The 22,363-nt window shown below is 42.1% G+C and overlaps 1 protein-coding gene across 3 annotated transcripts in view; it reads right to left on the bottom strand.

Moving 5' to 3' along the window:
• Positions 1–22,363, bottom strand: part of LOC138757935 (uncharacterized) — a 35,453-nt gene that overhangs the window by 12,703 nt on the left and 387 nt on the right. The window contains exon 1 of one of the 3 annotated variants that reach the window (XM_069926100.1): positions 15,722–16,041. The exons of the other annotated variants lie outside the window; for them this stretch is intronic. The gene's annotated coding sequence lies outside the window, so the exon portion shown is untranslated. Of the gene's footprint in view, positions 1–15,721; positions 16,042–22,363 lie in introns of those variants that run through there. 3 annotated transcript variants of the gene reach the window in all.

Genomic DNA, 22,363 nt, shown 5'->3' with positions numbered 1-22,363 from the left:
AAATAGAAGAGGAAATAATAGATCCTGCAGGGAGATATGTAATGATAAAATGTCAGATATATTCAGAATTTTGAAATTTACTCAATGTATACTCACCTATTGAAGAAGATCAAAAATTTATGCAAGATATCTTTTTGAAGATAGCAGATACGCAAGGGAACATACTAATAGGAGGGGATTTTAACCTTAATTTGGACACAAACATGGATAAAACTGGAAAAAAAAACTAACAGAAAGAACAAAGTAACCCAATTTATAATTAAATCGATGCAAGAAATGCAACTTTTGGATATATGGAGGAAACAACACCCAAAGGAAAAGGAATATTCATATTATTTGGGTAGACACAAAACATACTCAAGGATAGACCTATTCCTGTTATCAGCCCACATACAAAGGAGAGTTAGGAAAACGGAATATAAAGCTAGACTATTATCGGATCACTCACCCCTGTTATTGGCAATAGAGCTAGAGGACATCCCACCAAGAATGTATAGATGGAGATTAAACTCCATGCTACTTAAAAGACAGGATTTTAGAGAATTAATTGAACGACAAATTAAAGTGTACTTTGAAATAAATACGGAATCAGTGAAAGATAAGTTTATACCATGGGATGCAATGAAAGCGTTCATCAGAGGGCAAATAATAAGTTATGTAACTAAGATGAAGAAGGACTACAATCGGGAAACAGAACAGTTGGAAAGGGAAATAACAAATACAGAAAAAGAATTAGCAATAAAGGAAGATACAAGTAAAAGAAGAGAATTGGCAGACAAAAAAATAAAATATGAAACACTACAAACATATAAGGTGGAGAAGAACATAATGAAGACAAAACAGAAATATTATGAACTAGGAGAAAAAACGCACAAAATTTTAGCATGGCAGCTTAAGACAGAACAAACTAAAAGAATGGTATTGGCATTAAGGAAAAAGGACAAACAAATTACACATAATCCAACGGAGATTAATGAAAACTTCAGGGAATTCTACGAACAACTATATCAAACTGAAAACGAAGGGAAAGAAGACAAAATAGATGAATTTCTAACGACAATTGAACTACCGAAATTACAAACAGAGGAGCAAAATAAATTAATAAAACCGTTTGAAATAGAAGAATTACAGGAGACATTAAAAAAACTAACGAACAATAAAACACCAGGAGAAGATGGACTCCCAATAGAATTCTATAAAACATTTAAAGACTTATTAATTCTTCCCCTCCTGGAAGTAATCAACCAGATTGATAAAACACAAAACATACCAGATTCATGCAAAACAGCAATAATTACAGTAATACCAAAGACAGGGAAAGATCCACTAGCACCAGCGTCATATAGACCAATATCTTTATTTAACACAGATTATAAGATAATAGCTAAACTATTAACAAACAGATTGGCAGACTCTGTACCAAATATAGTAAATCTAGACCAAACTGGATTTATTAAAAAAAGACGAATAACGGACAATATCTGTAAATTTATTAACATAATTCATGCAGTAGAAGGAAATAAAACTCCAACAGTAGCGGTTGCTTTAGACGCAGAGAAGGCCTTTGACAGAGTAGAATGGAATTATTTATTCAAAGTACTACAAAAATTCAGCTTACCAGAGAAATATATTAATTGGATTAAAGCATTATATAAGGGGCCATTGGCAAAAGTGACAGTAAATGGATATATATCAAAACAATTTAACTTGAGCAGATCAACAAGGCAGGGATGTCCACTATCTCCCTCACTGTTCGTGTAAGCTATAGAACCACTAGCAAAACTGATAAGAACAGAAAATAAAATAAGAGGGATAAAAATAAAAGAGAAGGAATATAAAATCAGTCTATTTGTAGATGATGTTATAATATACTTAACAGAACCAGAAATATCAATAAAAGAATTACATAAGAAATTGAAGGAATATGGAGAAGTATCGGGGTACAAGATCAACGCAAATAAAAGTGAAGCAATGAATAATGCGGATTTCACAAAGTTTAAGAAAGAATCACCATTTAGATGGCAAACACAAGCAATGCGATACCTAGATATACAACTAAATAAAAATCTCGGCCATCTATATAAACTAAATTATCATCCATTAATGAAAAAATTACAAGACGACTTAGAACATTGGAAAGACTTACCACTAATACTGATAGGAAGGATAAACTGTATTAAAATGAACATTTTCCCAAGGATACAATACCTATTTCAGTCATTACCAATTCACCTAACAGAGAAATTCTTCAAGGAGCTAAAGAAAATAATAAGGAAATTTTTATGGAAAGGGTGGAAACCGAGGATAACACTAGATAAATTAACAGAATGGTACAAACAAGGAGGCTAACAACTACCAAACTTTAAGAATTATTTTTGAGCCGCACAATTAAAATACCTATCAGATTTTTATCAAACAAGGGAAAAACCAGATTGGACCAGATTAGAACTAGATAAAATAGGGGAGCAGATACCTGAACATATACTATATAAATGGGATAAAAAATTGGTGCAACGTAGGAATTCACCGGTATTGCATCATCTGCTCAACATTTGGAAGAAGATTCACATAGCAAGGAATAAAACAAATTACCAACTACCAAAACTAATATTGACGCAAAATCAACTAATCCCGTTCACAATAGATAACCTTTCCTTCAGAGAATGGGAGAGAAAAGGGATCAAAAGAATAGAAAATTATTTTTCGGGAAATAAATTATTATCCTTTGAACAAATGAAGGATAAATATAATATAACTCACGATACAATGTTTGCATACCACCAACTGAAAACCTACTTGAAGGACAAATTGGGAAACAGTATGAGGTTACCAGAAGGAAGCAATTTTGAATATGTGATTACAGACACAATGATAATCAAAAATTTGTAACAAACATGTACATCAAACTGCAAAAAAAAGGAGAACGAGGAAACAAACGGTAAACCTAAACAAAAAATGGGAACAAGATCTAAACATAAAGATAAAGAATGAAACATGGGAAAAGCTATGCTCTGGAAATATGAGAAATACAATAAACAAGAGGTTACGCATGATACAATATAACTGGATACACAGGTTATATATCACACCTCAAAAGTTAAATAAATGGGACCCAACAGTATCAGACAGATGTTTTCGCTGTAAAAAGGAAACGGGAACAACAATTCATGCAGTCTGGACGTGTGAGAAAGTGAAAAAAAATTAAATAAAATCACAGAAAGCAATATACCAAAAAACCCAGAGATCTTCCTCCTAAGTAACATAAAAAACAAAGAATTTGGACTTGATTTGGATGGGGCACAAAAAAGATTTGTTAGGATAGCCCTAGCCGTAGCAAAAAAATGTATTATGGCAGCCTGGAAATTAGAAGATAACTTGAGAATACAAGAATGGTATATAGAAATGAATAAATGTATTCCATTAGAAAAAATAACATATAATTTAAGAAATAACATCACAATATTTGAACAAATATGGGAGCCATACATGAAATACAATAGAGAAATCCTACCATGGACTTCCACCACCTAGAATGACAGAAAGAGAAGACAACGAAAAGAACTGACTCAGTAAAATTTCTTGTTTATTTTTATTAAGTGACAACATTGTTTAACGGGTTTAATATATCTTATAGATTGAACTTCAAATAAATGGGAAAGGGGGTGAGGGAGGGAGGGAAGGGAGGGGGGAAAAGGGGGAGAAAGTGACACTATATATTCAAGAGAAGAAATGTCTGTATGTATCTTGGTCAGAATGGTTTATAGTGTGAAAAATAAAAATAAAAATTTAAAAAAGGAGGTCTTGCGAGACCTGGTCTTGGTGGCTGCCATGTTGTATTTGGCTTTCTATAATTGAAAGCATTGTATGACAAATATTTCATGGTTGCATTTACTAATTATCATAAAATATAATCATCAACAAGTAAAGATCACCTTCCTTATCACTTTCACATTTCAAATACACTATTAGGATGGTCTTAATGCTCAAGCTTGTTGATTCATCAATGAGAACAGAAATTTTCCCATTTATCTGTTTAATATGCTGGTAAATTTTCTTTTTCATATTAATGGAATCGTAATTATCTCTATTGCACTAGTGCAGGAATGCAGTCCAGTTCCAATGTCAGTAAAATTTTTACATTCCAGTAAGCCAAACTGATCAGAGTCTCATTCTGAGCTAAAATGCAGAATAAAAAATTGAACTCCCTGCTTTTGCTCTTTCTCTCTCACCCCACCCCCATTTCTCCCTCCAACACCCCCTCCCCACCTAGCTCTCTCCTCACTCCCTTGAATATTTTCTATTTCACTCATTTAACCATCTTCCTGTAGAATCTTCTTGCTACTTTTGGAGTGACCCAAATTTCAACCCACCAAATGAATATTTTCTGAAGAAACACACTCTCTCCTTTGGCCATCCTCAACATCTCCTGTTCCTCCCCTGGAGCCAGCCAGTGTGGCCCTGGACCTGCCCAGTATACACCTCATCCTCCGCATGCCCCCATATTTTTGACCAGAACCAGTGGTCCCAGTTGTTCGGAACCCATGAACTGATGCTCAGACACTGCACATGTGCAGGATGGGGCAAGAAGTTTGGTGCATTCTGCTCACCTCCATCCTGGGGCTAACCTGCTGAGGAAAGCAAGGCCTTTCCTCATTGGTTCAACATTGGAGGGCTGATGATCCCTCTCCACGCCCGCACATAGCAGCAAAGTTCAGCCACATGGCAACGCGCCGGTGGTGACAGAACCAGCCCAGCCTCAGCTTCCTCTTCCCCTCACTGCCTGTGTCCACCTCCCCTGCCCAGGCTGATGCTCCTCCTCCTCCACCTGGGATTCTCTGCGGGTCAGGCTGTTCCCCATTCTGACGGAGACCCCCACGTCCTGACCTGCTGAGTGCTTACCCTAAAGTGGACAAAGGGGATTCTACTTGAATGAGACATGGATGGGGGGGGGGGGGGGGGTTACGACCGTTCAACCCATTGTGTCCATGCTTGACAAAGAACTCCTTCTCCTTATCCCACCTCCCTCCTCCCCCGATTATAGTGCCCTGCTGGTCGCAATTCTAGGCGAACACATTGAAGTAAACATTTCTCCTCTAATCCATCAACTAAATATTTTCAATGTCTCCCTCTCTGCTGAAAGACAGAAATCCTAGTGATAACAGAAGTGCTGGAGCAGCACTCCAGTGAGCTCTGACAGCACTGCACCCCTGATAGTATTGCTTCCACTACCACTCCTGGTTGCCTGAGATTCCATTCAACAACCACTCACTGTAAAATAATTTCCCCTGCTCAACTCCTTTAAACCACCCCCCCACCCCACCCTAAACATAGTATTTGCCATTTTTGCGCTGGGAAAAGGATTCTGACTCTCAATCCCACCTATGCTTCACATAAATACTAAATACTCCACAGCCTCCTACACTCCAAAGAAAACATTTGTTCAACCTCTCCTCATTGCTCATACACTCTAACCCATGCAGCATGGTGGTAAACCTCTTTCCAAAATGTTCATCTCCTTCCCTTGATGGGGCAACCAGAATTGCACAGTATTCCAAGTGCAGTCTGACCAAAGTTTGATATAGCTGCAACGTGACTTCTTTACTGTTATACTCAGTGCCTTGACCCCTGAAGGCAAGCATACCATATACCTTTGCTCTATCCACTGCAACAGCAAGGATTCCCCCAGTGCCCAATTCCATACCCCCACTGTCATACTGACATGTCTATCCGTGGCCTTATAGGCTGTCAAGTTGAGGCCAGTTGCCAATTGCAGGAACATTTTATGTTCCGTCTTGGCAGTCTCCAACTAGAAAGTACCAATTTCCAGTAACCCCCTCCTTCCATTCTCTAACAATGAAGCCCTGACGAATCAAGAACATCAATATCTCCCATAAATACACTCAATGACTTTGCCTCTACAACCACCTGTGGCAGCAAATTCCACACCTCCCTCTGGCTGAAGAAATTCTTCTGGATCTCTGTTCTAAGAGTACACCCTTCAATCCTGAAGCTTTACCCTTTGTCCTAGACTCTCTCACCATAGGAAACAGCCTTTCTCCATCTACATTGTTCATGCCTTTCAACATTTGACATGTTCAATGCTCCTTCGTTCTCCTAAATTCCAACAAATACAGGCCAAGAGCCATAAAACATTCCTCATAACCCTTTCATCGGAATCATCCTTGTGAACCTCGTCTGAACCTTCTCCGTCAACACATCCTTTCTTAAATGAGGAGCTCAAAACTGCTCACAAAAGTTAACAGGCATGGGGAACCTAGGTCCTATAAAATTGAAGATGTTTTTTTTTGCTCTTACAATTAAATCCAGCACACTACATTCCTTCCTATTTTCTTGCTCTTGCTAAATTTTAACTGGGACAAATTTTAAATCTATTTTTCTGACAAATCAATTGACCCAAATGCCTCCAAAGAATCTGCATCTCCCATGTCCTTGCTCATCCAATTTATCTGTTTCTAGCTTTCTGACCAAAAAATGATCCACATTTCCTGTCATGGAGCTCCTGAGTTTGCCAGCTCTCAATGCAATCCCATGGTCCCACCTCCACATATTTTTTTGTGTAATCTATTCTATCACATGCCCATTCACAACCTTTTCCCACCTCCATTTCTTCCACCAATACAATTATTATTTCTTGATAGATTTCAATGCTTTTGTGATTGATATCAGACCAACTTCAAGTCCTAATTGTTTAAAAATCCCCAACTCCCACAGCTACCTTGACTGCACCTCTTCACAAACCAACTCCCACAACTAAACCTCTTCATATATTGTTCCCAGTAAGGATTCCATTCTCACAATTCCTCCATCTCATCTGCTCCTAAGATGGGATATTCCATGCCAGATCATCAGATATGTCTTTTATACAATGTGGCTTCCGCTCTATAACCATTAACTTGGCCCTCACCCACATGTCATCCATTACCCACACATCTTCCCTGACCCCTCTGCCCCCACACACAAGGACAGTATTCTCCTTGTCCTCACCTACCAACCCACCTGCCTCCGTATCCAACATATCGTCCTCCGCCATTTCTGCCACCTTTTGCACGGTCCCACCATCAGACCCATCTTACCCTGTCTTCTGCAGGGACTGCTCCCTCCATGACTCCCTTGTCCACTCCTCCCTCCCCACCAGTCATCCTCTTGGGACCTACCCCTGTAACCAGAGGGGATGCTCCACTTTTACCCTCACCTCCAACCTCCACCATTTGGGGCCCCAAATTGTCCTTCTAAGTGAAGCAACACCACTTCACTTGTGAATCTGCAGGGGTCATCTACTGTATTTAGTGCTTCCATTGTAGTTTCTTCCACATTAGAGAGACTGGATGCAAACTGGGAAATCGCTTCATTGAGCTCCTTAGCTCTGTCCACCACAATAGTGGGGATCTTCCAATGATGTCATTTCAATTGTCAACTCCATTCCCATGCTGACATGTCTGTTCATAGTCTCATGCACTGCCAGACTGAGACCACCCACAAAAGGGAAGAACAACACCTCATATTCTGTCTTGGCACCCTCCAACTGGATGGTATTAATATCGACTTATTCAGTTTCCGTTAGCCGTCCCTCTCCATCTATCCCTCCTCCTCCTGTCCTTTAGCTCTCTCTCATTCCTTTTCTCACAGAGTGACCCTCTTCCCCAATCAATTATCACCTTTCCTCTCCTGTCCTCCTATCCATGTCCAATTATCACCTTTTGTCAGTTAGTTTGTGTTCCTCCCTTTGCTTCACCCCAGTCTTTTTATTTAGGCACCTGCCTGCTTTTTACTTACCTGCTTGTCTAGTTGAAGAATGGTTCAGGCCCAAAATATTGGTAATATATCTTTATCTCCTATGTGAGACCTGCTGAGTTCCTGCAGTAATTTTGTGTTTTTACTAAAAGTAAAAATTCTTTACTCCAAGCAAGGTTGCATTCAGAGATTCTTCCTGCATACCACAATAAACAAGCCCTCTATTTAGGAAAGGTGGGAATAAAGAAAAGGGGAGAAGAGTTTGTTGTGTGGAATTTTCCAGATATCTTTCAGTGGTTTTCAAGCTTTTTCTTTCCACTCACATATATCTTAAGTAATCCCTTACTAATCACAGAGCTCCTATGGCATAGGAATTACTTAAGGTGGTATGTGAGTGGAAAGAAAAAGTTGGAAGATCACTGCTTTAAATAAATTCATGAGGGACCTGCATCCCAAACTCAGTCTAATGGGAGAATAGCATCAGTATAGATAAACAAAGATTAGCATGGTCATACCACTCTATGTTATACCATTCTATGACACTTCAAATCTTGTGTTACTTCAGAGATTTTCCTCCACCATATAATTAAAACGCAATTTGTCTTTAAAAAAAAAAATGCCTGTTTCAACTATTCAACTTTCTCCAAAAGCACAGAAGCAAAGAACATCATAGTGTTACGAGCCCAAAGGACCCCAAACCCCAGCAGCAATGGACATTCACCAAGACAAGTAATTACTTAAAAAACAGTTGTTTTCAATCATCTTTAAACATGAAAACAGAATCAAACTTTAACTTATCTCTATTTACTTAACTAATCCAAATTAACCCCCTTCTAATTCTAAGCGCACGTGTATGATGTGTGTGTAAATTTAAGAAAAGTTCTTTGGATGCAGGCAATTCTTATACTGTGCACAGAATTTAACATGTATAAAGTTCACCAGGCTTTGTTGCTCGAAAGGTAAATGTTTACTGCTCAGGAAGGTTATTGTAGGGTTTGCAGAGAGAGATATGTTGTTCCAGGATTTCCACAACTGAGATACCACCATTAGTCACCTCAATGTCTCACTGGTGAAACTTGCCCCATCAGGGTTCTCCAGATGATAACTTCTTTCTTTCAGACGACCACAGAGTTCCTTTCTGTTCCTCTTAATCCAAGAGAAACATCAAACAGATAGCACATCCAGCCATCCACCACTTTGGAGCTTTCTGTTTCCAACAAGCTTCTCCTGCTTGTTTCAGCCATCTTTCAGTGTCACACACACACTGGCTGAGAGAGCTTGTTTCACCCTCTCTCTCTCTCTCTCTCTCTCTCTCTCTCTCTCTCTCTCTCTCTCTCTCTCCAACTGAAACTTCTAGAAAGCCCATGTGTCTCTCTCACTTGCAAAACCCCCCACCTTCTTCAGCAAACAACAGGAGTTATCCTTCTTCGTCAAGTGGTTGTCTTAGGTAAACAAAACCCAGGAGTGACCTTTCTGTGAGCACTTTGTAGAAAGGTCAGAAGCCTTGTAAACAGCCAAAGTGTCTCCAGTCCAAACAATAGTCTATTCATTTATGACATCATTTCAATTAGCACCTACCTGTGAAATGTCCATAGCATTCTCCATAGTTTCTGTAAAGTTCACTGAATATGAATTCTTCAGTAATGTGTGTATGTATGTAACCTACTCTAATTTTACCAAATTCTCCCAAATATATATTCCATTACAACAGCACAGAAATAGGCCCTGTGGACTATCTCATCCTTGCCAAATTATTTATTCCTTTCAGCCCCATCACCCAGAGTATAGCCCTCCATACCACTCCTATCTATGTATCCAAATAACTTTTCAATATCAAAATCAAACCCACATTCAGCACCTCCACCTGCAGCTTGTTCCACACTCTCACCACCTCTGAGTTAAGAAGTTCCCCTGAATGTTCCCCCCTCATTCTTGTCTCACCCAACCTCAGTGGAAAAAAACCTGCTGGCATTTACTCTATACCCCTCATAATTTTGTATACCTCTATCAAATCTCCGCTCATTCTCTAACACTCCAGGAAATAAAGTCCTAGTCTATTTAACGTTTACCTGTAACTTAGCTCCCCGAGTCCCAGCAACATCCTTGCAAATTCTCTCTGCATTCTTTCAATATCTTTGACATCTTTCCTGTAGGTAGGAGACAAAATCTGCAAACAATATTCCAAATTTTGCTTTACCAATGTCTTATACAACTATAACAAAACTCCTATACTCAATACTTCGATATGAAGACCAATCTGCCAAAAGATTTCTTTATTACCCTATTTATTTGTGACACCATTTTCAAAAAATTAAGCATCTATATTCAAAGATTGCTCTGTTCTACCCTACTCCTCAGTTCCCTACTGTTTACCATGGAAGTCCTTCTCTGGTTCATCCTCCCAAAGTGCAATACCCCATTCTTGTCTGCATTAAATTCTATTTGCAATTTTGCAGCCCATTTTTCCCACTGGTCCAGATCTCTCTGCAAGCTTCGAGTGCCTTTCTCACTGTCCACTGCATCCCCAATCTTTGTGTCACCTGAAAATTTGCTGATTCACATTATCATCCAGATCATTGCTATTGGTGATAATCAAGGGATGCTGGAGATGCCAATAGCGACTCTTTGTAGGCAGGAGGCAATTTTGTGGAAGGTTACATGTTCTGTACTATTACATGATAATAAAGGAATCTTGAATCTTGACAAACAACAAAGGAACCAGCATTGATCCTTGAGGCACACGACTAGTCACAGGCCTCCAGTCAGAGAGGCAATCACACAACAACTCCCTGGTTCTCCAACAAAATCAATGTCTAATCTAATTTACTAACTCATCCTGAATACCAAGCAACTGAACCTTCTTGACCAATCTCCCATGTGGGATATTGTCAAAGGCCTTGCTACAGTCCATGTAGACAACATCCACAGATTTTCCTTCATCAACTTTCCTGATAACCTCTTGGAAAAACCACCATGTAGAAAGCTATGTTGACTATCGCTCATCAGTCCCTACCTATCCAAGTATTTGTATATCCGGTGTCTTGGGATAACTTCCACCAACCTACCCATTACTTATGTCAGGCTCACCAGCCTATAATTATTCTGATTATTCTTAGATTATTTCTTAAACAACAGAGCAACTTTAGTTATCCTCCAATCCTCCGGCACCTCACACATTGCTAAGGACATTTTAAATACCCCAGCAATGGCCCCTGCAGTTTCTGCACTAGCCTCCCTCAAGGTCCAAGGGAATATCTTATCAGGCCCTGGGGATTTATCCACTCTTATTTCCCTCAAGTCAGAAAGCACCTCCTCTTCTGTAATCTGTATAGGGTCTGTGACTTCAATGATCTTTTGCCTAACATCTATTGACTCCGAGTAAATACAGATGCAAAATTACATTTAGTATTTCCCCCGCCTCTTTGGCTCCATTCATAAATGACTACACTGAGGAACAATTCTGTCACTTGCTATCCTTTTGCTCTTACTATATATTTAGAAGCCCTTGAGATTTTCCTTCACCTTGTTGGCCAAAGCAACCTCACGTTTTCTTTTTGTCCTCCTGATTTGCTTATGTGCTTCTTGCATTTCTTATAGAACATTACAACACAGAAATAGGCCTCTTCGGCCGTTCCAGTTGTGCCAAACCATTTTTTTTTTGCCTAGTCTCACTGATCTGCACCCAGTCCACAGCCCTCCACACCTTTCCCATCCATATACCTGTCCAATATAGGATAGCAAAATAAATAAATAAAGTGCACAAGTTAAAATCCTTTAGTCCCTGATTGAGTTTTTTGTTGAGGAATCTGATGGTAGAGGGGTAGCAGTTGTTCCTGAACATGGTGGTGTGAGTCTTGTGGCATCTATACCTCTTTCCTGATGGCAGCAGTGAGAATATAGCATGTGCTGGATGGTGTGGCTCTTTGATGATTGCTGCGGCCCTCCCATGGCAGAGTTCCCTGTAGATGTACCCAATAGTGGGAAGGGTTTTGCCTGCAATGTCTTGGGCTGAGTTCACTACTTTTCGGAGGGCTTTATGTGCAGTGTTATTGGTGTTCCCATACCAAACCATGATGCAGCAGATCAGTACACTTTCCACTACACATCTGTAGAAATTTGCCAGGTTTTCACAAACTCCTGAGAAAATAGAGGCACTGTCGTGCTTTCTTCATGATGCCATTGGTGTGTTGGGTCCAGGAAAGATCCTCTGAGGTAGTGATTCCCAAGAACCTAAATGTGCTTACCCACTCCACCTCTGATACCACTATAATCACTGGCCTGTATACCTCTGGCTTTCCTTTCCTGAAGTAAAAAACCAGCTCCTTAGTTTTGGTGACATTGAGTGCAAGGTTGTTACTGGTACACCATCTAGCCAAGTTTTCAATCTCCATCCTATATGCAGACTCATCCCTTATCTTTATACAACCCAATAATGTGGTATCATCAACAAATTTATAGATGGTTTTGTTATACCGAGCTACGTAGTCATAGGTATAAAGTGAGTCAAGTAGGTGGCTAAGAACACAGCCCTGTGATGCTCCAGAACTGATGAAGACTGTGGAGAAGTTCTTACCAATCTTCACTGGTCTGGAGGTGAGTAAATCCATGATCCAATTACACAGTGGTGCTAACTCCCAAGTCTTGGAGTTTGCTGATTGAAATAGATGCACCTAAGAACATTTGCACCACATTCGACACATTGACTGCTACCGGATCATGTAATTTTAACATAATCTTTTCCCTCCTCCATTCCATCTGTTCAGGTACTCTGGTTCCCCTCTCCCTGAAATTCTAGTTTAAACCCACTGGAGCAGCACTAGCAAACCTACCCACAAGGATATTCCACCCCCCCCCCTCCCCCCAGTTCAGATGAAATCATCCCATCAAGTCTCACCTTCTCTGGAAGAGAGCCCAATGATCCAGAAACCTGAAACCCTCCTTCCTACACCATGTCTTTAGACACATGTTAAGCTGCATTATCCTCCTATTTTTAACCTCACTAGCACGTGGCATGGGTAGCAATCCTCAGACCACTACCCTGGAGGTCCTGTCCTTCAACCTAGCACCTAACTCCATGAACTCCCCTTGCAGGAGCTCCTCACCCTTCCTACTCATGTCATTGGTCCCTACGTGGACCATGACATCTGGCAGCTCACCCTTCCTCCTGACAATGCCGTGAACTCGATCTGAAATATCTTGGACCCTGGCAACAGGGAGGTAACATACCATCTAGGACACTCATTCTCTTCCACAGATCCTCTTATCTGTCCCCCCAACTATGGAATCCCCTATCACTGCAGCATGCTTCTTCTTCTTCCTTCCCTTCTTAGCCACAGGACCAGACTCCATGCCAGAGACCCAAATCTCCATGGCTTGTCCCTGGTAGGTTGTCTTTCCAACAGTATTCAAAATTATATACTTGTTATTAAGGGGGATGGCTACAGGGGTGCCCTCACTGCCTGCCTGTTCCCTTTCCCTCTCCTGTCACCCATCTACCCTCCTCTCAGGTGTGATAGTGTCCCTGTAACTTCTGTCTATCACCCTCTCTGCCTCCTGAATGATCCAGAGTTCATCCAACTCCAGCTCCAATTCTTTAACTTGGTTTGTCAGGAGCTGCAGATGGATGCACCTCGCAGATGAAATTATCAGATATACTCCTGGCTTCCCTGATGACCCATATTTTGCAAAAAGACCATTCTCTTGCCATTCCCACTGTCTATGATTAGATGAACAAAATGCATGATATCTAAAAAAAACTGCCCTTACCTGTGCCTACCAACTGAATCCTTTTTGTTCCTCGAATAGAGTGGCCCTTTCTGACTTAACTTCGACTATTCCTCACCTCTTACCTGTTCTTGCTGAAGCCTGTTGACCAAAACCCTTACCTCTATGACTCAGCCCACTCTGATGATGATCACTCCCTCCTTTGTCTTCAAATGTTGAATTTGATTGCCCATATGAATTGTTTGATCACATATTTAAAACTGAGGATCATAGGACCAAATAAAGGAAAATAATGTATCTTTGCCCAAAACTTGGAGAGCACTGTAGATAGGGAAAATGTAATTTCTTCATATGAGCTACTGGTTCTGAGGACCGAGGGTACAGGTTTAATGTTTTGGACAACAGACGCAAAATTAAAGGCGAGGAAAAACTGTTTTTAAATCCAGTGTGGTTATGAATTGCAATTCATTGGCTTCAGGGTGGTGGAACAGAATCAATTTCTCAGGTAAAGATGAGGCACAGCTGAGCCATGGATTAAAAAGATAGAAAAGGGACAGAGGCATTGCTATAAAAGATTCGGTCACTGCAAAATTGCTCCAAGCAATTGGAAGCTGTGCCACATAGACAAGCAACAACCTGACATAATTGTACTTACAAAATCATACCATACATTTAATTTTGGACTCTCACATTGTCTGGGATTGTTTCAACGCACTGGCAAGTCCAACTCACCAAAGGTGGCACCACAGTAGTCAACAGTCATTGGAGTTCTCAGCACTTAGTCCAGACAATACAGCTTGACAAATACTTGCAAGGAACTCTCATCCAATTTGCCACCTATTATCCTCCTCAATCAATGCTCAATGTTGATGAACATCAGCGAGAACACAGGACATACTCTAGATATGGAGTTCAACATCCATCACCAAGAGTTGCTCTGTAGTACCTGCACTGACTGACCTGGTTGAGCCCAAACCCACAGCTGCCATATTGGCTCTACACATAGGCTTATCTAGGATATGGCAGGTGGGGCACAAAAACCAGGGCACGCAAATTTCAGGGGCGCCACTATCCTCGCCTTACCCGCCCAATAATGAATCTCAATCCCAGGGCTGCAGTGCTGCCGGGGCTCATTTGAGCGCCTCAGAGCGCCACTCCAGGCTGGCATCTCATTGGGGCAACTCACTCAATGTGAGATGAATGGGCAAAATCGCTGTCTTCATCTTCCTTACCCCACGCAACTAGAACCGCTCTGAGTTTCCCTGGGGCTGGCAGATGTGATGTGCTGCAGTGCGAACAAACAAGCTCAAACTACGAAGGCTGCTCTACAGGTCTTAATTAGCTTAAAACTTGCACACAAGGTTCAGTATCCCTTCTGGCTCCATGTGCTCTACTGCCTATCCAAGGCCAGTGTGACTGGTGCAAGTAGGTGGAGCCAGGCTCCCTGGTTACCTCCCTGCAGGTACAGTGGGTTGCCCCCTGCAGTAGGCAGGCAGCAACGCAGACTGGTGCAGGGAGTCACAGACAGTCCAGTGTTTGTAACACCATAGTAGAACAGTTTCAACTGTGAGGGGGATTATGGGTAAAGAAGGCAAAGACGCCATTTTACCCATTCATCCCGCATTGAGTGGAGCTGTGGCAAGCTTTAGTGATGGATGGCAGAGATGGCCGCGGTCCCTACCGCCTCCGTTTTTGGGCCATGATGGGGGTGACTGCTGTCTGTGCGGGTCAGTGGACAAGGGGGGGGGGGGTGGTGGGTGAGGATCAAAGTGATTGATTGTTGATTGGATTGTTAAGGGGGAATAAATGGGACTACCAAAGGGAATTGGTTCTAGGCAAGCAGCATGGTTGTGAAGGCTGGCCTCCTGTCCTGTGACCCACTCCCCAAACAAGCTTCTGACAGTAACTCACAGGCTGCAGTGACAGGGACCGCCGTTCTTCTCCCCTGTCAGTCTGGACACGAGGCAGAGCGGAGCGCTGCACTCCAGTGCGAGGCAAGGGAGGAGACGGCGAGAGCCCAGGCTCTACACCAGCAACCCTCACCCTCTTTCCTTAATGACGAAACGTCGTCAGTGCCGAGCCCTTATTTACTTTCTATTCACAAAACTCAGGCACCTCTGCAAACACCAAATGTGTGTGTATATATGTGTATATGTTATAGAGGAGGTGGGGGAAATTACATCAATAGACACTTAACACAAAGACATTGCAGCAGCGGCATGAAATACAAGAACAGGCTACTCACCACAATATCAAAGAGCCACACAGGTTGGAGCCGACTGGCGGATGATACACGTTCTTTGCAATCATCCCACAGAGGGGAAGCAGCGATTCACTCACCGGTGAGCGGTTCTGCCTGGCAGTGAGGCGAGGGCTGCGACCGACACGCATGTCCCCATCATGCACTCAAACTGTGCCGCCCAACTCAAGCCGGGGGGGTGGGTGCTCGAACTCAGTCACTGTGCTGAAAAGCCGTACTTCTTGTGCATATGCACACAGATTAAAAACACACATGGCGACAACTTTACAAAAACAACTAATAAAAAACAATGGCAGCAGTTTTCAGCCATGTTTTATCAGGTTTTGAATTTCAATTAAGAGATGAGAGAGTACCCAGCGTTTGTGTCTGTGGTGAATGTTTGCCAAGCTGCCTGTCTTCCCTCTGGCGAGCCTTGTTGTATTAACATTGGCTGTGCATGATCTCTGCTGTTGAGGACACTCCCTTTGGATATAACTGTATATGTATCTATTGTCTTTATTGTACCATGAGTTTCTGCTAATAAAAGTCATGATTATTGTTTGACCACATCGTCTGTCTACTTCATCAACTGGTACTTCAGTGTCATTTTGCTGAGTGGAGAAAGTTTCGTCCTTTTTTCACTGTTGTGCTAACAACTGGTTTTTGAGAAGAGTTTAAAGTTCACGGTTCAAGCCATGTCGGGTTGATATGTTGTGGTGCTGTTGAATCACCACACATGATACGCAACTGATTACACTTTGTTCAAACGGTTGGAGTGCGAAAGTTTTTTTAAACGGGGGTGGGGGGGGGGGTCGATGTCAGTGGCAGCTCTAAGGCACTACTTTACCTAGATATGCAACTGGTTCTATACTACTTGTACCAGTAAATGAACTAAAAGGATGACGACTCGCTCTTCACACTGACAAAATCTCAAATGAATGGTCTATGAAGAATCTGAAATCAAGGACTCTGTTTTCCCCCCACTCATTTCATTGACCAATACTTATTTTTTAATCATTAAAATCCAAATCCTTATTTGCTCCTTCAAGTAATGACAGCAGAAAGTATGTAGATGATGGTGAGAATTTTCTGACATTTTGGATTTGACAGTGAGATGTGGTGGAGTAGATTTGATTGATGCACAACCTATGCTGTGCGAGTTGTCACAAAACTTTCAGTGACATACTGTAGGAAACATCTTCAATCCAGCTTAATGTGCCTCATCACAGGGTTCAGGAGGTGAGTAAGAATAATGAAGGGTGGTAGACATTGTCTGAGCTCGTCTCATCTTTCTAGTCCTTCCCTATCCGTGTCTTTGTCCAAATGCCTTTTCAACACTGTAATCGTATTTTCTTCCAAAGCTTCCACTGGCATCTCATTGCACATATCCACTACCCTCTGTGTGAAAAAGTTGCCTTTTTGACTCCCTCTAAATTTTTCTTCTTTCAAGCTTATGTGCTCTAGTTTTAGTCTCTCCCACCCTAGGAAAATATTATGGCTTTTTACATAATCTATACCTTTCCTGATTTTATAGACTTCTTTAAGGTCAGCCACCGACACTACAGAGAGAAAAGTGCGAGCCTACCCAGTTTCTCCTTGTAACTCAAACCTGCTGCTCCCACTAACATTCTTGCGAATCTTTGTGCACCTTTGTTGCTTAATGACAATCTGCTCAAAAGCTGGACAGCCTACACTGCACAAAGCACTCAAAATTTGGCTCACCAAGTTCTTGTACAGTTGTAACATGATGTTCCAGCTCCTGCACTCAATGACCTGACATGGCATTGTGCAAAACATATATAACCTATGTCTTCACTTTCTAGGAACAATGTACTAGTAGTGCTACATCTCCATGTACAACATTCCCAGGACTTAACCATTTCTTATACATGCTCTGCTATGATTTGACCCATTAATTTATTTACGACTTTATACCTGATACAGCAAGGAGAGTTGTCAACTCCAACATAGATGCAGCCAGAGTGGAAGAACAAGAGTACAATTACAGTTATAATTTTTACAAATCAATTAATAACAAAGCAAGGGCAGCAGGATAGCATTGTTGTGGGGGAAGGAGGTTCATTCAGGAGCCAGATTTCTTTGGGGAAGAAACTATTTGAGCCTGTTGGAGCACTATTTCACACACAAGCTTTCACCCTGATGGAATGAGTCTGGATCTGACAAGTCCTTCAACCTGCTGGGGGAGGGGGGGAGGTTCAGATTTTACATGATATTTTGAGCTACAATTCACCATCTCTTGCAGCTTCTTCCAATTTTAAGTAGAGCAGTTCCTGTCCCACACGGTGATGCAGATGGAAAGTCTGTATTTGATGTTGCTCCTGTCAAAGTGGCACCTTCCAAACCTCAATATGTACCACTGAGGACAAGAGATCTGGATACAAAGGAAGATAAACTCATTCCTCTCCAAGGTTTGGAAATAGACCCATCAACAATGAAGGATAGCAGGATGGCACTGTTGTGGGGGATGTTCCATCTTGTATACGTATTTGTGAGTTATTAGACAACACATGGATGAAGGAAAGGGTTCTTTACTTTAAAGTTGATGTAAACAGCCGAGACTTGACGTGATGGAGTAGTGGCCGGACGGTGAACTCCAGCCCTCTCCAGAAAAGTCGGGAAAAACAAGAGAAAACACAAAGGCACAGAAATAAAAGTTACAGAAAAGTGAGTATAAAGGTGGAAAGAAGATGGCGACAAAAAAAGAAAAGTCGAAAGCAACGGTAAGAAGAGAGGAAGAGAAGACAAAGGAGGAAAAAGGTGAAGGCCTTACCTGTCCGAAGAGGCCCGCTGCGGAGAGAGAAACCCGCTCCCTCAGGTCGGTAAATAATGGACTACAAAAATGGCTCGCAGAGCCGAGCAAAAGTGCGCAACCGTGCATGCGCGAAGTTTCGCGCATGCGCGATGCGAATGAAAAAAAACACACCGACGGGAGGGGGTACCAGCTGGGGAGTCGATCTCCACAGCCGGCAACGACAGCTGCAGAACACCTGCAGCAAGAAGAGACCACAGAAGACAACAGAAACAAGAAAGAAGAAGAGGAAAGGGCACCAAAGAAACAACAGATGGTCAACCCAGAGGAAGAAGAAGAAGAAGAGTATGGGGAAATAGAAGAAGAAAAGATAGGCAAGGTAAAGGATATACTTGCTCTTATTAAAGGATACATGGAGTCATTTAAAGAATGGCAAACACAGGAATTTAAGGATTTAAGAAAAAGAATAAACAACACAGAAGAGAAAATAATTAAAATGGAGATGACCTTAACAGAAATGGGAAAAAAAATGGACAAGATGGAAGAGCGGGCAGTAGCAGCAGAAATGGAGGTAGAAGACTTAAAAAAGAAATTGGAGAAATCTAATAAAAAAACTAAAGAGACACAAGAACTACTAGCTCAAAAAATAGATACAATGGAAAACCATAACAGAAGAAATAACATAAAGATAGTGGGCCTTAAGGAAGATGAAGAAGGCAAGAATATGAGTGAGTTTATAAAAGAGTGGATCCCTAAGACCCTAGGATGTCCAGAACTACAGCATGAAATGGAAATAGAAAGGGCACATAGAGTATTGGCCTCTAAACCACAACCACAACAAAAACCAAGATCTATTGTAGTAAAATTCCTAAGATATACTACAAGAGAAAAGGTACTGGAGAAGACAATGGAAAAAGTAAGAGAGGGCAACAAACCACTGGAGTATAAAGGGCAAAAAATCTTCATTTATCCAGATATAAGTTTTGAACTCCTAAAGAAGAGAAAAGAGTTCAATACAGCAAAGGCGATTTTATGGAAGAAAGGGTATAAATTTATACTAAAGCATCCAGCGGTATTGAAAATATTTATTCCAGGACAACAAAACAGACTATTCTCGGATCCAGAAGAAGCACGAAAATTTGCAGAACAATTACAAAAATAGACTGAGGGAGGAAGACGGGTAATGAGAGCTAAAATGATCACGACTGATATGTATGTGGGTAAAGACAAAAATAGACTGAGGGATGAAGACGGGTAATGAGAGTAAAAATGATCACGATTGAAATGTATGCAGGTAAAGAGGTATAAGAGTGAATAGAGACAATGTGCATACGTGAATGTATCTGTACTTAGAGGAAAATATAGATAGTATAGACAAGAATTAATAAGGGAAGGTAATGGAATAGAGAGAATAAGGAGGGAATTAAAAGAGGGACCTTTGTGACATTTGAAAAGTGAAATCTTTTCTGGGGGAGGCGGGGTGGGGGGAAATAGCGGTCACTGCAAAATCAGTTGACGCTTGCGAGTGGATTCGCAAATCCAAATGGAGAGGGGAGATGTGGTTGTCCGACAAGGGATAAAGGACAACTCAGGAGGTGAAGGGGAGATTGGGGATAAATAAGATAGAAATAGGAGAATAAGGAAAATGTTAGATGTTGTAGGAATGTTGTCTTAGAAAGAGTTGAAAATAAGAACAGTAGAATTTCTGGTGTAATTTTGTTGAATGACAACATTGTCTGACTGGCTTAATGCAACCTAGATTGTATACCTAAAATGGATGAGAGGGGGGGGTGGGGGGGTGGTTTGGGAGGAAAGGGGGGGGGGGAGAAAAAGTCACTGTATATGTGTGAAAATGAAATAGTGTATATCATGGCTAATGTGATTTATGGTGTGAAAAATAAAAAAATTTAAAAAAAAAAAAAAAGTTGATGTAAACAGCCCATGAGGCATACCATGAGGCTGCAAGCCTCTATTACAGATCTTATATACTGCAGTCTCCCACCTTGTGTCAGCCCCCTGCTGGCAGCCAAGTATAATCAAACGGGAGTTATAATCTTTAAGGCACACATGTCAAACTCTGGCCCGCGGGCCAAATTTGGCCCATGATATAATTATATTTGGCCCGCAAGATCATTTCAAAAATGTATTAGAGGTGGCCCGCCCTGCAGCGAGAGCCGATGCTGTTTTTTGGTAATGTCACCCCCACCATCCTCCCCCTTCATTGCACATCCTTCCCCATTGTAACACGAGAAATTGTAACACGAGAAATTGTAACACGAGAAGTCTGTCGATGTCATCAGCCGGCAAGCCGGTTGGAAGGCTCCCCGCACAACCAGTCACTTCTCCCACCTGTCGAGCGGTGCGGTGGATTGGCGAGCGCCTGTGATTTCCTGTCGGCGCGACGGGCATGGCAGGCTGTGCACGGCCCCCGGGGAGCGCAAGCCCCGCGCGACTGGCACCGGACGGCCCTTCCACAGCGCGAGCGCACTTCTCCCGGTCGCCATGGCCTTCAGCGCTTGCACCCGCGCGGACCCCAGGGACGGCTGGTTTGGCCCTGCACGTGAAGAGAGAGATGGTGGCTGTCCGCAAAGGCTGATTGGCAGCGCGCTGGGCCTGAGTGGGTGGGTAAGCAGGGGTGGGCAGAGGGTGTAGGTGAGGAGTAATGGGCAGGGGAAGTTATGGTGGTGCGAGGGGCAGTTAGAGGGAGGGATGAGTAGAAGGAGGGGTGGATAGGGAAGAGGTAAAAGGGGAGGGGCAGGGCGAGTAGGGGTGGGGTGATTAGAGGGTGAGAGACGGGTAGAGGGAGAAACAGGTTGAGGGGAGAGGCAGTAGAGGGGTGTGTATAGGATGGGGTGGGGAGAGGCAGAGCGAGTGGAGTGAGGGGTGAGTAGAGGTTGGGTAAAGGACTGGTCAGGTAGAGGGATGGTGGGTTGAGAGTGAATAGAGGCCTAGAGCCTGAGGAGTGAGCAGGAAATGCTGAGTCAAAATGGACACAGCCTGTGAATGCTGACTACATCTCCACAGGGACCAAATATGTTTCCCTCAGGTCAAGCAAAGGGTGAACTTGAGCTACCTACTCCTGACCTGTAACATTATCCTCCTAAAGTTATATCCTAAAGTTTAACATTACATATGTTGAAAGAAGAGAAAACATGCAGATGTTGTTGAAAATTTTCAATAAATATTTAGTTCGGCCCTCGACTTAGTCCAAGTTTTTAATTTTGGCCCTCCGTGAATTTGAGTTTAACACCCCTGCTTTAAGGCATTGCTACTTGCATTACAACCATGATCGCTATCATTACAGTGGAGGGAGGCTCATTCAGGAGCCTTTCCTCCACCACACTGTGAAAACACGTTCACAGAAAGGACTGCAGCCAAAGTGAAAGTGAGTTGAAATTGCAAACAGATCTTTAGTCCACTGTGGTAGTTTATTTTCACAGCAGACTGCTGATATTCAAGACTGTGGGCCTCCACTGGCTTCTAAAATGCTGGGTAATAATGCTGGCCCTGCCCAAGACATAGCTCATGAAAAACATGCTGTAATCACACCTAAAACTTCTGACAACTTCTACAAATCTGTTTGAGTTCCTCACCATGGAAATTCTCAGCATATCCCGGCCAACTCAATCATCACACTGATCCAAAGTTTACCGAATGGCTTCAAGACAAGCACATCAACTGGCCTTTTATGGAACCCCATCCATGACTTATCACTCACTCCATCCTCATCAACACTTTCACAACACTCCCTACTGCCCTGGCCTCACCCATCTCCTCTGTTCACCTTCATCCTCCTCCCTCACCAGACCTGCCCACTGCACCTTCCAAATCCAAATCACCATCACTCCCCCACCCCTTGGCCTACCCCTACATCCTAA

Source organism: Narcine bancroftii, chromosome 3 (genome assembly GCF_036971445.1).
Source record: "Narcine bancroftii isolate sNarBan1 chromosome 3, sNarBan1.hap1, whole genome shotgun sequence".
Classification (NCBI taxonomy): Eukaryota; Metazoa; Chordata; class Chondrichthyes; order Torpediniformes; family Narcinidae; genus Narcine; species Narcine bancroftii.
The sequence above is the reverse complement of the archived record's forward strand: the minus strand, read 5'-3'. Positions and strand labels throughout refer to the sequence as shown.